Source organism: Amphiura filiformis, chromosome 15, assembly GCF_039555335.1.
Source record: "Amphiura filiformis chromosome 15, Afil_fr2py, whole genome shotgun sequence".
NCBI classification, from domain to species: domain Eukaryota; kingdom Metazoa; phylum Echinodermata; class Ophiuroidea; order Amphilepidida; family Amphiuridae; genus Amphiura; species Amphiura filiformis.
The window spans coordinates 25,283,309-25,302,339 of record NC_092642.1 but is presented as its reverse complement, the minus strand read 5'-3'; the positions used below and the strand labels follow the sequence as shown (position 1 = coordinate 25,302,339).

General features: G+C 38.0%; 2 protein-coding genes across 5 annotated transcripts in view; one reads left to right on the top strand and one right to left on the bottom strand.

Moving 5' to 3' along the window:
- The window catches only part of LOC140171427 (uncharacterized), a 443,410-nt gene that overhangs the window by 86,353 nt on the left and 338,026 nt on the right, over nucleotides 1–19,031 (bottom strand). The gene's annotated exons all lie outside the window — the stretch shown is intronic.
- Nucleotides 16,229–19,031, top strand: part of LOC140171425 (uncharacterized) — a 38,452-nt gene continuing 35,649 nt past the window's right edge. Inside the window, exon 1 of one of the 4 annotated variants that reach the window (XR_011861595.1) lies at nucleotides 16,229–16,314. The gene's annotated coding sequence lies outside the window, so the exon portion shown is untranslated. Of the gene's footprint in view, nucleotides 16,462–19,031 lie in introns of all 4 variants that reach the window. The other 3 variants (XM_072194683.1, XR_011861594.1, XR_011861596.1) reach the window with 3 other exon arrangements.

The following is a 19,031-nucleotide window of genomic DNA, read 5'->3' as shown; positions in this document are numbered from 1 at the left end:
CAGCAGAATATGAAATGGAGCTGCATTAATTAAAACATTTTTATATCTAAACCACAAGATGTAAAAAGATGCACACATTATGATGGTTGGACTTACAGCACTCATTTTAAATTGTTGAATTGACATATTTATGAATATCGACACGTATTGATCTAATCTAAATTTAAGTCATCCACCCAATATTAGAATTACCAAATTAATACAATGAAATCGAATCGATATAATTTTCTTACCTTGTTTGTTGCTCATTCAAGATGACAAAACACAGAAAATACAAATAAGTTGACATCAACTAAATATGTAAACAGTTATAATAGCAAATGCTCACATATCGTGAATCCCTTACTCAAAACATTTCAGATTTGGGATTACATCTATACTGATACTTGAACAGAATACAGCAGAACTAAAACTGGTTACAAAAATTTCACAAAGTAATGTCCTTGTGCAGATCCCAATAATCTCACTCTCTTATATGTTTCAAAATCTGGTTTCTATTTCAAAACCAATTTCACTGGTGACCCTGTTCTTATCACAAGAGTTTATAAAATGTGGTGTTTTTCTTTCAATCATAAAAGGATAATTGACCAGACAATTCTTGGGGACCATAAATTTGGTCAGAAATGTTCCTTTTTTTATTTATTGTCTTCGCTCAGAGCAGTAGTGACCCACATAATGGGTCGATGAACTGGTATATGCCCCTAAGAGTGTACTATATCTGGTATAATTTATTATAATAATGGTTGTAAACTAACATATTTTCTGTACAGAGATGTAAAATAGGGCACTCTGGTAGCTTTGCTTTCACCTGCCATTATTTTAACTATTGCTTACTATACACTCTAAATTACAGGGATTTGAATTCAAATCCAAAAGACTTACTTACAAAACTTTCAAAGACTGTAGTTAGGACCAATCAATATAGGATTAAAATAAGTCTTTACAAAGTTTTATCAATTTCAGTCCCACAGGGATTTAAAAATAAAACTTTCAGATTAAAAGTTTAAATTTACAAAGAGGAAATGTTAATACTTCAAAGACTTATTTTCAAGTTTAAAGATTTAATTTTTAAATCCAAGGCGGACTGTAATCAGTGACAAAACCTTTGGATTAAAAAATAAGACTATCCTTAGACTTAAAATGTCAAATCCTTGACAGATTAAAAATGCAAGTGACAGCAAGTCCATTGGATTTAATATTCAAGTCCTTTAAGATTTACTTTTAAGCATATCTGGGATTTATTTCAAAATAATATAAATCTTTATGGGGATTTAAATATCGATATTAATTACAAGTCTGTGTGACTTCTTATCAAGTAATACGTCTATTCACAGAAGTAATACCAAGTCAGGACTACTTCTTTCATAAAGTTCAAGCAATAGTCTGCAGTGCCATGATAATTCCAGTGTCACTGCAGTGGCCGAGTGTGATCCTTCATGGAAATAAGCTTACCCATTTATAAATTATATATGTGTATAGGTAAGCTTATACAGCAGAAGCACAGACTACTACCTTGGCGATTGAAGATAATGTTCACATTGGCCCTTCGTGCACAACAATGTAAGCTTTTTCATGGAAGATCATATAGTCACTGACATTGGCAATTACAGCATTTGGGATGCCATTCTGCAAAACAAATTCGTCCATATCACTTCATTCATTCGCTCGCCACCACACAAAATCGCAAAAGAAAGATGGCGGCTGAGCAGTCCAGGAAAACGTTTCGATTTGATCACGTGCACGCACCATCGCGTTGTGATTGGTTTAATGTTTAAGTCTTTCGAAAGATTTAAAAATAGATTTTCATTTCCCGATCCCAAAAGTAAAATTTAAATCAAACCCCGCGTAAAATAAATCTTAAAGACTTAAACATTTACAAGTCTCAACTAATATTTCAAGTCTTTCTAATTTAGAGTGTACACCAATCACTGTCACTATTATTCAAGTTTTTTGCAATAACCTTTCAATTCCCACTGAGCCCTTCCAAAATCATATTAGCCATCAATCCTCTCATACACACATTCCCTGGGCTTGGATGACGAACAGATGATAATTGCATTTTGAGAACAGGGTTAAACTAGAGCCGCTGTGGCTCTCGAGCCACATATATCGTAGGTTTTTTCTGTGATGGCTGTTGTAACTCTGGATGGGGGCGGGGATGAGGTGGGGTTGGGGCTTGGTTGTTAGGATGTTGGTGGTTAGTTGTGCCTAATGCCCTACCAAAGGCTGATATCCTTCCCAAAACCTTTCCTATTGCACCACCAACTGCAAATTAGGTGTGTTTAGACGGTAGCCTACTTACAAGCAAGCCGGCAATTAAATTATGCCAGGGAAGTGAGACTATAGGCTGCAAGGGAGTTTGTGTCCACACGGGACTTACTTGTAAGCCAACATGGTCTATGAGCCAACTCAAAAGTAAGAGTGACCTTCACTGGTAAATTATGCCATGATTATGCACAATCAGAATAGAATTGGGTCATCAAGGTCATGCTTACATGCGAGTTTACAAGCAAGTCTTGTTCATACTGGCCTTACATTCGAATGTACTTCGCTACCCAGGGGGGGGGGGCACTTCAATATGAAATGGATATAGGTGTAGGGCTGGCACTTTCGCAGTAAGGGGCATTCGGTGAGAGCAAAATGTAAACAATATGGGGTCATTGGGTGAGAACATGACTTTTGGAACCTTTGGGTGAGTGCCGAAACAGTGTCAAAAAACCCTCAAAAATCAAATTTTTAGTTCAAAAAGGCTTCAAATTTCTTTGTTTTGTCAAATAATAGGTAACAAAATCAGTGATAAATGAAAATTGCTGTTCAAATTGAAAAATAAGGGTCTTTGGGTGACAGATCAAATGGAAAAATAAGGGCCTTCGGGTGACAGAACATGTGTTCGTAAAAAATATGGGGTTTTTGGGTAGAGCGACGCTGAAAAATAGGGTCTTAACAGCCCTACATACGCGTGACCTCCAAAGTGGGAGTGCCCCCCGGGCTCGTTACATGTAAGATATCTTACATGTAAAATCGTCACTTGTAACTTGCATCATAGACTCTGAATGCTTGCATGTACATGTAGCTACATGCGAGTGCGTTTAGACGGGCACTACATGCAAGTTTACATTTGAATGTAGTTACAAGCGACTTTACAAGCGATCGTCTGAACAAGCATATAGATGGGCAGTCGAGTGCCACAATAGCTTTGTTATTATATGGTTTACTTGGGGGCCAGAAACCAATCACTCCAGTGATGACCTATTATTAACTTGTTGCTTGTTTATAAATACCATTTTTTTGTGGCTATATGCCCAAACCTGAGATATTTTCACCAATATTCAGAACTTATGACTCTTATGAGTTCGTTCTGTCAATAAGAACTAGCGATCTTGATTGTACTTATCATTTCCCCCATTTCATTCTGATCAATAGGCCTACTGCTGAAAATTCTGATCAATTGACAATTTTTAGAATGATTCCCTCAATTCATACTACATTGTTCCATTGGCATTCATCAGTTCAAACTTGGTTCAGAAGCTTACCTTTTCCACCAACACAACTCAAAATACACATCACGAATAGCAAAAATTACAAACACAAATCACCCAACAAATCTGTCCAAATCCATCACAATATTATCCAGTTCGGATGTGAAGACATATTAACATTGTTGCAATACCTCTTTATCTCAAACAAAGGTTAAGTTGTTACATCAACTTACATCATAAAACTGGTTTCAAAAAGACGTTTGACTGTTTGATACAATCAAGATAATTGCACTATGATCATTTTGTTCAGATATCTCCCCTTTCGCACTGAAACAATACCATAATATGTTTTGACAGAGAAAGTCACTGACCTGGTCAAGTTCATATTCATATATACCACAGTCCCTATAATCTGTGGGTATGTACAGTGACACCATCTCCGTAAAGGCTATCGTTCACCAGCATAATACCAATCATTGCTCAAATTTGACCTCATCTTTTGGAATATGAGTTTTTGTACCTAGGTCATTCAATTATTGTACAGAAATATTGGGCAAAAGAACTGGTGCGATGGGGATTGATGTTAGTGTTACTGATGAATATTAAACAGACTCTCCCAATGGTCACCCATTCTTACAGGGCCTTCTCCTCTAAGGTTTACTATCTCCCGGGTACTATCTATACCCTGATGAGGCAAGCAAATGGTTAGTGACATACTCCTCAAGTACTAGTAATATCTGTCTTTAAAGCTCTTAAACAAACGTTTTGTAATGAGTCAATGGGGTAAGCCTACAGTACCACACGCTTACCACAACTGGGCACTTTTACTCGAGGTATAAATAGGGGAGAGCGGGGAGTGTTCGCCCTAGGGGCAGGTTCGCCCACCCCTTGTTTCTCAGCACTACGGCTATCGGGGAATTTGGTGATGGCAAAATTAGGTGACATAGGTCATTATAAACTTCTCATATTATCTACGCGACATATAGGGACGTGTTCATCGAACTGCAGCCAAAACAAAAAAATTACACCAAAACGTAATTTTTTCTTGCATTAATAATGTTGTATTAGCATTGATACATAAACACAGATGGTTTTAATGGAAATCTGTATTTGGAACATATGGGATTTGTTAAAGATTTAATGCAGTTATAAACTCCTTATTCGATTTGTATTTTGCATACCCTAAAGAAAATCCAAAAATGTGCACAAGGGGCACGTTCGCCCTTTTGAGGATGGGGCATGTTCGCCCTATATCTTCCCCGGGCGGACTTGCCCCAAACTGGAGGGCGGACCTGCCCCATCAGCGTATTATGCAAAATATTGATAATTATACCATTAAACAAGGTAAAACTACTGAAAAGCATGTTTTTTAAAGTTATGTGGTATATCAGTATTACTCATACCACCGTTTATGTCCTAATCCATAATCTCCCCGAAGTTGTAAACATGATACGTTTAAGCTCACTTTGGACCCCTACATTTTACCCTGACCCGACCCCTGCAACAAATTTAGCGACTCCCCAGAAGAGAATGAATGCCCTGCATACTCTTGCTAAATGTTTGCATGGAATATGTTATTGTTACGCAATGTTTAAACCTTTTTTTGTGATTAGGGTGAACTTACCCCACCATATGGGCGAACCTGCCCCAATATGGGGCAAGTTCGCCACTTTGCAAAACTTTTTTGTTTGCTCTATCCTGTTGCTATTGTAAGGCCTATAGTTCTGGGATTGTGGTCGTATATAGCTAAGACATAGGGCTTTCACATGGGCTAATCAGGTCATCCCTAACCATAAAATTGACATCGCTAGGCTGGTTAGAAAAAAATAGGGCGAACACTCCCCGCTCTCCCCTACCCAGTTTACTCGAGTTAAATACCCCCTCTCGCAATACAGCTAGTGTGAAAGTACCTTCGCATACTTACAACTGAACACCCCTTAGCTAGTGTGAACACCACTCCCTTCATTACAAAACAGCCACACCAATCCTGCCACTAATATAACAGCTCCTTTAAAACAAACGTCCCATATTACGCACAATTAAGAATAACACAAACAGCACCCACTCACCTTACAGCAGCTATCACACAAGTCATCTACAAAACTTTCTGAGTTCAAAGTAACTATATTATTTGGTTACAACCTCCTACAACCTTGAACTCGGTTCAAGTGCATTCAATCAATATCACATTACTTGCTGCACTTACAACTCCTAAAATCACTACTGGTATTTCACTTCTAGTAAACACCCTTCAATACTCCCAAGGGATCATTGTGCATTCACAACCTCATCAATCCACATGTTAATACACTCTCCATTAATCTCCATCAACTGAAAACAAACAATTTGGCCAAGTTCAACTAAACAAACTTTAACAATTCCCACTGCAAATTCCAATTAATATTAACCCTTGAAACTCCACAAAAACCAGTCCAAACATTCATTAACACCACATTCATTAAATCATCAACTCTTCCCAAAACACATTTTTCTACCCTGTCATGCTCCACTACACAAATCGCAATAGAAAAAACAATTCAATATCCATTAATTACTACACCACAATTTATCGAAACCTAATACCATGTACCCAAGCACTCACACTATTTCACTGAAAATGAAGGAAGCTCGTGGCCACATACAAATTCAAGTATCGTAGGAGGATAGCCTCCCTACGATAAATAACGGGCAAAACAGACACATCATTTATCTGTATGCCCTATCTATCTACCTATTGTGCAGAGCTACTACGGTATGGGTTCCTCGTACTAACTTTGTTGCCAGCGGAAGAAAACGGGAAGATTACAGTGGTTTGTTGCCAGCGGAAGAACCAAACGATTACAATACCTAGCTGGGGGGTGTAAACCCCCCAGCTAGGTAATCATTTCACTAGTGAAATGTATGAACTTTAATACTATTATATAAATCCGTCACAGGTAGGCCGGCCTATCTGTAACTAGCCCCTTCTGAGGTGGTTTGTTTACAAACAAGTCAGCATGACATGACATGTGACACGTACCTGGCTAGCTAATCGAGGAAGAGCAGTATGGAACCAGAGTCATGTATATGGAACAGAAATGTGTACATTTTATGCCAAAATAGAGATTGAGTATTATTAAAAAAATATCTGCATGATATACTGAACTCTAAATATTACAGAGCTAGATCCAGTATATTATGGCATTTAAATACACGCCCGCGACACGGCGGAACAGCATTAAAAATGCAGGCTGTTGTTTATCATGAAGAAACTACGGCCCGCGTTGCACCCCGGCGTTGCACGCTAGCCCGCGCCCGGGACGCTAGCTGTGAATCTCATGGCAGCCCGGCATGGCAGGGACATGGGGAATACGTAAAACCTTCATAATTAAATTTCAATAAATAAATAAATAATAAAGTATATTAAAAATGATTTATTGATTAAGGAAAACACTGACCCCTGATGAAAACTGAAGCATTTCTCGGCAGCATGACTAGGCCTATCCCGCATGTAGGCCTACATCAACATCATTTCAATGAAAATGATTTTCATGAAATGATGTTGATGTAGGCCTACATGCGCGATAGGCCTCATGTAGGCCTTCATCAACATATTTTCATGAAAATGATTTTCATGAAATGATGCATGATGTAGGCCTACATGCGGGTTAGGCCTAGTAGGCCCAGTCATGCTGCCGAGAGCCACTGCGGGGTAAAATGAACGCCCGGGCCAATTTCTGTGCTTTTAGGGACCGTTCACAAGCACTTGTAAGGGGGGCCTGATGCAAAAAAAAAAAAAATCATCGCGAAATTTTTTTGTACAGACCTCAAAAATTTCAGGCCCCCCCCCATTTTTGACATGAAAATTATGGGTCAACCCCATAGAAAAGCATTTTAACTCAATTTTTCTAGGAAAATTTATAGTCATTTTTTTTCAGGAATTTTCAAACATTTCAGGGCCCCCCTTTTTGCATCAGGCCCCCCTAACAAATGTTTGTGAGCGGTCCCGTATGGCCCCATTAACCTTGCCCATTAAGGTATGTTTTCTTTATTTTTTACAGGCACCCCCACACACCGTCATCATCCCTATATCTTCGTGTTAAAAATTGCCGTGGTAGTACGATAAATCCTCACGTTTTTCAACAACTACGCATGGTGATTTTGAGCTATTTTGTTCGAGATAGGCCGTGCGACTCAGGCTATGCATACAATTTGAGATTTTGAGAGCCGGCCACACTGTTTCTATTCTATGTTTTACGATTTTCGCATGATCAGTATATGGCTGGCCGTAACCGCCACAACGTGGAGCTGCTACGTGTAGCTTACTTTTCGCTTCGCGGAGCTAAATTGACCAATCATGTTAGATCTTTTCATTACGCGGAGCCAGTTGATGCATCATCGTTCCAGAGAGAGAAAACTCTTGCCAAAATTAATGTTTACTATATGTGGATTTTAAATGAATCGAATGTAAATAAACCACAAACAGTTGTACAGGATCAATACCATTGTTTGATTAGTGTATAGTCAATGTTACCTTGCATGCATGTGCCATGTGTGTGGCGTGTTTGTTTGTTTGTCTGTGTCAGGCCAGGATCACTGACACCCACGGTACTGATACTGTCATACTATCACGGTGATCATATTGTTGAATGTTGTTGACTTTAAAATAATCATGATGCAGTCATGTCTACAGTAGAATTCACCACGACCTTTGAAGGACTTAAACCCCATTAAAAGCTATTAAACCAAGATAACACTCAATGAAAACAGCTCAACTATGTTACATCAGATCTTCTCTGGTTAAATACACACTGCACTTGTGTCTGTTTTACCTGTGCAATGAACAATGAGCTGGTATTATAGTTTCAGTTGGGTGAATGATTATAAAGCGAACGCAAGGTAACAATATTGTCTGGGCTTTTGTTTACGAAATGAGACAATAGTCTGCTTATTGTTAACCAGCGTTCTTGAAAATGAGAAGCATAATGGTTTGCAGACTTAACACGGTTTAGAAATAATTTGTTCATATTTTTTGGTGTTATCTGTCATTTACATATCCTTCCTAAAACACAAAAGTACCAATATTTCCAAACACCTAAATTAGCTAAAAATTTAGGAAATGTTACAAAACTATATTTTCTAGAATTTCAGAGAATACTTTAAATATTGACTGGTTATTTTTTACACAGTGACGTCATATAGGCAATGGCATAATACTTCTAACATACACTAGGTCACACGTCAATGGTGAGCGCACTGAGTATTGTGTATAGGAAAACGGGCAGTACCGTAACTACAGTATGTATGGCCTACTACTAGTATATAAAGTAAATCCGAACTGGTTTGCTGAAGGTCGAATTCGGCCACGCCACAAGCCAAGATGTACAAATCAGCTCCTGGCGATACACTGCAGATCGCAGAATTGTGTGCATGGTTTACCACCACTCTGCCTAGCTATATAGTTGTGTACAATACTGTATGAGTTTCTTGTGAGTGCATGTCCATCTTAATAATAAGTCGGTTCGTACTTTTCATAAATTACTTTTTGAATCATAACTATCGTGACCGAGGATATCTTGCAACTACGTGAAGCTCGTCTGGCAAATTCTTAATGACTAAATTCGCTTCACGTAATGAGTAAGTCGTGCTTGATTGGTCAGTTTTAACTCCGAGTAATGAAAAACTCTAACATGATTGGTCAATTTGGCTCCACGCAGAACAAAAAGTCAGCTACGCGTAGCAGCTCCACGTTAGGCGGTTGCGACCTACCATATCAGTATCCCATATGATATTTCTATTGTAAGAAAATTTTATTTGTTGTCACGTAAATCACAGGTTTCGTTTAAATGTACTAACTGGAAATTAAATGTACTAATTAGTGAGGACCGGTATTTTGCTGTGGATATGTTTAACTGCAATTTTGATGTAAAACATTTGAAATCCGCTGTAAAAATGTTGATAATATTCAACTCTTTGAGAAAATTATTTTATAAAGGAATGCTGGTAAAACCAGGTGCAATACAATGTACATTATTGACACACTATCACGCTCTTTATCTTCGTCAATAATAGAATAATCGATTTCAATCGAATTGAATGCATGAGTTTGTAGTTGACTACTGAGCGACCTAAGCGATCGATTGCTAGCCAATCAGATAGAACTCCTTTTCTTGCGTTCAGTGAAATACCACTACCTGTCGCTCACTACCACTCGCCTGTCGCTCACCAACGGAGTATTAAATTTATATTTATCGTATAGGGCGTCGACGGTGTGCCCCATAACCCCCTTGTCAGCAGCACTGAGTATGCTTATTGATCAGTAAGCTTAGGGGTGGTGCCAATCGTGCCATAATCATGTCTACCCCCAGGGTGGTCAATTGTCAAAAAGGTCTGCCAAAATCACTTCCCACTTCAACTATGTCTGGAGCAGTCAAGTTAGCTCAATTGTTATGGTACGAGAGGCTGCGGATTCGAAACCCTGGCGGTGCTAGTATGCTCTTGTGGAAAAACGTACTAAACTCTGGGGCTGATCCTGGTTGCGAACTTTATTTGTGGAATGACTAGGGTGTGCCCCTGAATTGTGAAATGGTTTATGGAATGATGTTGGACCATAGAAAAGTGGGGCGATGAGCATGTGGATCACGAAATGCCCCTTTAAAGTAAACATGTCTCTGAAACTATACATCTCACACTAACAATACTAACACATTTTTTTGATGACTTTGACCACAAATTTTTATTTTTTCAAATATCTTAAAAATACAAGAATCTAAGCTAATTGAACAGACAGTAGTACTACCCAAGTTTTTTTAGTGGCCCATAGATAGCAGAGTTACTGCAGGGCTACAAGCTGGTAACTTCCATGCCGTAACTTCAGAATTACTCCACAGCTACTCCATCACAAGCTACTGTATAGTGGAGTTACTCTGAAGTTATTGCACAGCTTTTCTCCAGCTTGGAATAGTCCTGCAGTATTGAACTCGACTATCCATGGCTACCAATAACTGGCCATATGAATATGGTTGTTTATGATTGATCAAAGTGGTGATGCAGAGTGTGACAAAGTAAGGATTCACCAGAGGTTTGTTACACTTTCATAACATATTTAATTTTCTTCATGCATAGTGTATTCCCGGGGGGGGGGGGGGCACTCAACTTTAGAAGTGACGGGTATATGCCTACTGGTGTCGCGAAGTAGGGGCCTATCGGTAACAAAGCGTTATTGTAAAAAAGGGGGTCATTGGGTACAAACAAAATAAAAAAGGGGTATAACATTTTGAAAAAAGGGGTCATTGAGTATAAGATTTCAAAAAAGGGTCATCGAATTGAAAATTTTGGAAAAATGGAGCAAAATTTTGAAAGTTTCGCATAATTTTGAAAAATGGAGCAAAATTTGAAAGTTTCGGCATTATTTTGTTGCATTTTGATGATGCTCTTCTAGAAAATCTAGAAAAAAAAGGGGTCATTGGGTAGCCGCAACTAAAAAAAAGGGGGGTCATCGGGTATGACTTTAAAAAAAGGGGGTCATCGGGTATAGTCGACTTCAAAAGAGGGGGCCTATTGACAGGCACATACCGTCACTTCCAAAGTTGAGTGCCCCTTCGGGTGTATTCTACATCAATTTGAACTGCATATTTGGATGGTGAAAGCTTTTGTCATAAGAAAAGAAACAGGTCGTTGAACTTTCCACTGAGGGTCAATTTTAAAATTACACAAATCCTGTTCAAAACCTACACTATCGTAATCCTCCTCTGGCAATAAAGATTCAGAAAAAGTATACTTTGACATACCTATGATGTACGGTTAGGCCTAAAAATTGTTTGATTGGCGTAATCCGACCGACCTAGAAATAAGCCCGACCCTAGACTTTTTTCTTATTTTTTTTGCAAAGAAATTTTAATTAATTAAAAAAATTCCAAGACCTTTATCATACGCAATTTACAGCTTAAAATGTGTGCTAAATAAAAATTACTGTCCGACCTACCCTAATTTTTTTTTACGTTATGCCAATCAAACAATTTGTTTAGACCTTCATAGAGTTATGAGCAAAACATTGTGACGTCATAAGTCTAATGAAAATGAAATTTGTTCTGATTTTGATGAAAATGATCTCAAATTAGGGGCTGTGCAATAATTATGAGCCGGGAGGGTAAAATTGGGGGGCAAGCAATTTTTGGCAAGCCGAGAGAGGGGGCAAGCGATTTTTGGCGAGCCGTTCGAAATTTTATCCCCGGGCTGATAATTATTGCACAGCCCTTATTGGTCTTCTTGCAAGAAATCAGACAAAGAGAATAGTTCTTTTAATTATTTAGGGTGCTTTCTTATCCAATTTAGAATATCAATTTCAAATTGACTAAATTATAGAACTCAATAAGACTCGATGTGTAATATTGTCCTTTTTTGAATTTTTGATGTGTTACCAAGGTAACAAAACATCCTATACTGCACAGGTTCACCATCGGTACTTGACTTTTGCAGTACAGCATTGTAATGTGTAGGTACTCTGTGTGTACCAGACAGGTACCTAATTGGGGATGATGAACCTGTGCTGGCAGACACAATAGGGATACATGTACATAGTGCAAACTATTATTTTTCTGATTTATCATAGAAGGACATATAATTGGAGACCATTTCAACTTCGAGCATCGTCTGAACCCTTTTGACCTCAGGAACACCAGCTGGAACATATTGTTTGTGTTAAAGAAAGTCCAAGCAATAAAGCAAATTTAACATGATTTGCACATTGTTGTATAACATCCTTGTCCAGACGTGTCGTTATCATGCGATGACAATGTCACAATGTACACCAGCACCAACCCTCTTCATGAATGGAACTACATGTCTTCGCCCAGTTTCTCTTGAACATCCATGTTCTTTTCTGTGAAAATTGAGCAATAAAAGAAAATAAAAAAAATTAGTAAATAAGCTTAAACTGAAAGTTGTTATTGTGTATATCAATTACAAATTAATTATATGAATCACTGATTAACTTGATACTTAAGCTGAAATTACAGCTAGGTTTAGGTGACAAAAAAACCCTGTTCTACAGGCCTGTCTGACCTAGATTTTTGTGTCTTGGGTGTGTTTTTTTTGGAAAAAAAACTATGAATGGAACAAGTGAACAAAATTGAAAAAATTTTACAGATCTTAAAATTTACAGGTATTTTAAGGTCATTTGCACAAGAAAAATGCTCAAAGTGACAAACCTACATGGGTTTATTTCCGTCGCATTTGAGTGTACAAATTGAAGAATCGTGGAGGAAAAGTGAACAAAATGACAGACCATACAGGCAAAAGCAGCCTGCCTATTCCCAATTTCAACACAATCTTGATGTCCATCATTTCTATTAAAAAGCAATGAGCACCAACTCGCTGTGTTTTTTGAGTGAGTTTTGAGTACTTTCGTCACCACCTATCCCGTGGAATGTGGGAAAATGATGGCACTTGTAATTTTTGGTTATTTTGAACAGTCTATAATTTAGTTGAAGTGCAATCCCTGGGTTGTATAGGGTTGGAAATATTCCAACATGCTACATGTTCCACCCCCAGAGTGCACCAACAGGTTAATTCCTACAAAAATGTATGTAAACCCAGCTTACAGCCCCACATTTTCTAGGATGGGGGAATCTGGGATGATGGGGGTGAAGTAGGCCTACTTGAAAAGAATTGCAAGATAATATCATGATTAGGCAAAAAAAAATATCATTGTGTTGCCCTCAAGTGGGAAAATGGGAAATTTGGGTTGGACGGTCAGATTTTTTTTTTTTAACCCTTCAGTTATTAAAAATCCCCTCAAATATTAAATAATGCTTCTTCAATTAGGGGACATTTGTCAATTTTGACTTCTGGATACCTGTTAGACATCAATTAAAGACTAGTCTTTCAATAAAATATTAATGAAAAACATTGAGTTTTTGAACAAATCTGTAAAAATCATTCAAAAAAATAAAAAATTGCGACCCTGATTTTTCAGGATTTAGGGTTGGACGGTTGAGGGCAAAACAATAATTATTTTTTCCTCACGCATGTCACACACATAACACATTTGATCGAGAAGTCTATCCTTAATACAGGCCACTGATATAGAAACCAATGATTGATTATTATGGATTGAGCTTTGGAGCTACATGTATCTCCAAATCATGTCAGAATCAGTCAAGCATAACACCACATATTCTTAGTCAGTGGGAGTGGTCTAGTTCGTAGACACATTTTTGATTGGACACTCGCAAGATTTCGGGTGCCGTTTATCAGGCCGTAGACGACCCCACGCATCATGCGCCTTGATAATGCTTTACACGCTTGTAGAGGTGCGCGTATGTATCGCGCTGTATGCGTGAGACTAGTGCGGAATACGCGACGCCGCTAGCAGTACGCGCAACAGAATACGTGAAAGTTGTAAACAAGTTTAGTTCATTTTATAATGAGGGTTGTTTTTATGACAGTAACTTATTTTTTGCTTTAAAAAAATTGTTTACAGTTATTAAAATAATATTTAACTGACTAAGAATGAGAATAAGCGATAGAATTTTTATTTTGCCTATCCTCTCCTATGATAGATTTACAGGCAGGTCCAATATTTTTATCGTAGTGGATACGCTGCGCCGGCATCCACTACTCAAAATATTGACCTGCCTGTCGCTCTATCACACGGTAGAGGATAGGCAAAATAAAAATTCCTATCGCTTATTCTCTAATTAGCAATGAAAATTCGGAAGTAAACAACAACGCAGATCACGATGGGTACAGCACCCCGAAAAAGCTGCTCAATCGACACATCATCAGCGAATTGTGAGCATGGTTAATCTCATAAAATAAAAATGAGCAAACTTTGGCTGCTCTGAAGATACAGATATGTCATCAAAATAAATTTCGGTACCCCGGTAACATTAAACTTAATAAAGATTTTTTTAATGTGTTTGAAAATTGGCGACGATTAAGTGACTGAAGTAGTTAATAGTTCCATGCTCTATCTCTGTCCAGTGTTCACACTCACTGTGTCATCGTGGATAGTAGATATACGAGTTCTAGATCAAATGACGCACAGACAGTAAGCTTACTTCAACCCAACAGAAGCCAGCTGCTCGGTCTAATATTTAATATTGCGCATCTCTGTGCAATATATGGTACTTCTAGGCAAAGAGCTTTTAATAGAAATAGAGTCGCAATAGATTATATAATCTTTTGTTCGTTTGATGCCGATTAGAAGTTGCGACAGGCTATTCATAAAAGTGGTACCATTGTTTCGAAGAAAGGGGTTCCGCCATTAAATTGGTCACTGATCCGGCATCATATTAACGCTCTACACAACAGGCGAGTATCAATAAGTGACCACGCTACAGTCATGTGTAAGGGCAGTCATGTGTAAAGTGGTACCATTGTATTCATGTATCCCAAATGTGTGCTTGTGTGGGTCTGAAGATTATAAGGAGGCTTTAGCTGTCGATGCCATCATCTTTACCACCCACCTGACGATAGGCGTTTCATTTAAATAAATTGAATGCTCTTGGTGATCGATAACATATAGAATGTATGAAGGCTGCCATGTCCAGTCCATATATCTGTATTACACTATAATGGTAATCGCTATACGTATACATGTAAGTATAAGTATAGGCCTATGAAGGTTGTTTTTAAGAAATTTCCATTTAATCTTATTTTAAGAAGGAGATTGGTATAGAAATAGTGGCGTACCCAAAGAGGGGAGGGGGTTGGGGAGGGGCAGATTCACATCTGTGAGAAGTCTTGGGAGGGGAGGAGGGAGGAAGAGGGGAGGAGGGGATATGGAGAATGAGAGAGGGCTGGAGGAAGGGAGAATTAAACAAATATAATAAAGACAAGTAGATAAATAGAAATATAAGGAAAATGATGGGAATGAGAGAGGGAGGGTGAGAGGGGACAATGAGAGCGAGGGAGTGATAAAGTGTAGGTCTAGGAAAGAATAAGTACAGAGAAGGGAAAAGAAAGGAATGATGAATACATTTAATAATAATTATTAGGCCTATTTAATAACTAAACACATAACAGCACTGGGCAGCCATTCGACGATGTCAATGCCTTTATTCGTTACGTAATTAAAACGCCCAGTCAGATGTATTTCACACCTACCAAACACAACTCACCCAATTTTGCAAACTGGACGTTGAATGTACACTCTCATGAATATTGATTGGCAACATTTTCCAATATGTCAGCGCTCTAATCGGAAACAATAGAACAATAGACCCTGCAGAGCGTTGCTTCTAGGTACATCCACGGCCTGGCTAACGTCAGTGATGCCAACGCCGCGCCTTAGGCGCACAATTGGGCTACTTGGCGATCACTTGCCGCTACTCAAAAAAGCATGCCGCTACTTGTCTAAAATTGGGCTACTTTTGCCAGTCTCAGGCCGCGGCACTAATTTGATGTATTTTTCTTTCAATTTAGCCGATTTATAAAGGTTTTGAGACTTTGAAGCTCCAAATTGAAATTACAATGGATTTTGTGACCATTTATTGATCGGTCAGTAACTTCCCGGTAAGTACCGGAAGTTTAAAAGTCAAGTGCTTTTCCGCCCAATTGGGTGTTTTGCGTTCTAAAGTCGGGTAAATCCGCCCAAATATCCGATATTGGGCGCTTTTTTGGAAGCTTAAAAAATTGGGCTACTTGAGAATCCTTTACCGCGGCCTGGCGAGTCAATGCGCCGCGCCTTGACGCTGAAAAGTTTTGGCAACACTGGCTAACGTACATGTTTATTTTTTTATTTTGCCTAAAGTCTAGTTGGTGCGGTGCTTCCAGTGAAAGAGGATTCATTATGATAATGGCCACTCTCACGACGAGCCGAAATTAGAAATCAGCATTATAAAACCTAATGGTAAAATAGCATGGTTATATATGTATTTAGACGTAAAAAGTGCATTTTTTTAAAAGTATTCACATCCAAAGCATATTTCTGCTATAATCGGGATGAGATGTGGTGATTTTTAGACTGTAATATTAATCACATCAACCCGACTGAGTGGTGAGTACAACACATGAGTTGAGCATAGCAGTTGAGTAAGCTTTTATTAAAAGTTTTAACATGACTAACAGACTAAGACAAGGATTCTCGCATGCTCGAGTACTAATATATATAGGTATGGATGCCAGGCAAACACATTTGCTAGTCAGCCAAATTCGCCGACATTGTCAATGCATTTTTACATAGAAATTTAAAACAACTGGCCGAAGAAAGAAACCTACATAAATATGTTTTCTATACTTCACTTGACCCAAATATATGATTTTTTATGGTGATAAGTCACTCGCACATGGAATTTTAGAGGGATTTTGATAGCAGTTCCATTAAAAAAGCTGCAATCATAATGAGACTAATGTCTAGAAACACCCCCGAAATGCCGTTTTGGGGAATTTTGCTAGCTGAATCTTTTTGACATTGTTTGATGAAAGTCAATCTTTCAGTTTTGGCTTTGTTTACTCATGGGCTTTAATTTGATATATAAAATGATGCAGTTTGATGGCAAATTTGAATTCACCTAGCATACCTATTATACTATAGGATAACTTCTGGATAAGCCACTCGTTTGCGCAAATGAAGTCAGTCATTCAGCCTATGTACGATCATGCATGTGATGGCATGGCTGTGTAGGAGTGTATTACCTGTGGAAGAGATGATGCATGTTTACGTCATCGTTTAAAAAAAACCCCAAAACATTTGGTTGTAATTTTCCATTACTATCAAGTATCATATTTTGAAAAACCAAGTAACTGAGAATTTGGCTCAATATGCTAGGAAAATATTATAACAGATCATGACCCCATGTTGACTTCAAATGGCTAAATCAGCTGTATTTTTACTGGAAAGAGTATGTAAATTAGCACTCGACGTCCGCCATCTTGGATAAATTTGGTGTACTGAAAATGCCCAGCAACTGTCAATCAAATACGAACTTGTCAATTGAATATGGATAAATACGCTACAACGTTGTTGTGCTTAACGCATCGAAATTTTAGGCTAATGTGCCTGGCGTTACCAGGGCGTTACTAGGGGCGGTCACTATTTACGCCAGGGGGGATGGAGGATTTTCCAACTTTTCCCTCAAAATTTTTCATGTTCCCCTGTTGGCTTCAGAAAAAAATTCAGGTCCCCCCCCATCGATCAGGTAAAAAAATTCAGGTTCCCCCTCCCTAACAAAAAACAATACTACGGTCTTCATGTATTTTTACTTTGTACTTTTATTGTCTCTCTTTTAAAATAATGAAATATATGAGTATTCATAATCATGGAAAGAGTTCTGTATACTGTACCCCTTGTTTTTTAATAAGTTTGTACAAGAAATGTTTTCTTTTTCTTGGCCTTTTTAAAATCACAAATAGAATATAAACAGAAAAATAAAATTAAGTTACTGGTAAAAGTATAGTACAGGTGCACAGAACTCTAGCCTGTACATGTATTAAATATCACAGTACTATATTCACAGGCAGATTCTTGTGACTGGCAACACAGGTTTAATATGTGCACCAAGCGACTCGAGGGTGCTACAAGTAGGACTCAAGGTGATTAACATTATACCTGTGTTGCCAGTTGATTTTGAAGATTCTGGCTGTGTACATACCCAGGGTGCAGCTTGTTGCTATGCTTTACTGGTTATTTCCAACACTGTTTATTGAAGAGAAAATTCTGAATACTATTATTTACAGCAGAAGAACTTGGTGAAATTAAAAAAGAGGCAGGCCAATTTTGACCTGTGTATTTTCAGTCTACTCTATTGATAAACCTTCATGGCCCCGGCCACATTTTGTACAATGTTACCTCTAAAGTTGCTTTGTATTTTCTCTTTTGGGGCAAGAATGTGACACTGAAGTTCATCTATATCAATAGTATCAGGATATTTTCATCTTTTCTGTAGACCATCATCATACAAAAATGACTATCAAATATGGAAACCTTGTACGTGTTGAATCATTATTTGCCTGTTGGTAACGCTGTGCAAGGAACATACCACTGACTTTAAAATGAAAAAACACTTCTCCATGACCCTGCTTTCCTTCCACTTCTTGTGACTACAACATGATCTTCAAAGTTTTCCTCGTGCTCACTATCACTTGTGTCTGATCCTACAACACCATATACTTGATCACTCTCCTCCTCAATACTTTCACTTTCAACTTCTTCATGGTCACTGTCTTCACTCTCCTCTTCAGCATTCTCAGAGTCACTTCTGGGCGCATCTTCCTGATTCTGGATGTGCCTTTTAATCAGTTGTATTTTTGCCCGCTTATTACCTGTGGTTTGAAGATTGTGTTTCTTGAGATATTTAGTAAGTTCACTAACTAAAAGTGTGGAAAGGGAATCATTGCCCACCAGTTCATGCCACCACAAAAATGGTTAGTTTTCAAGATATTGATGAAAACTGTCAAAATTTAGATTTGTTGATAAAACAATTTAAATTTTGCTTCTTTTTGGCCTATTAAGGCCAACTTAAATTAATTGTTTGTCTCAAAGCCCACCTATTTTTCAAAAACTTTATTGTTTTGCTATTTTTTATAATTTTTTTAAAGATTTTTTTCAAATGTTTTTTCAATTAATGT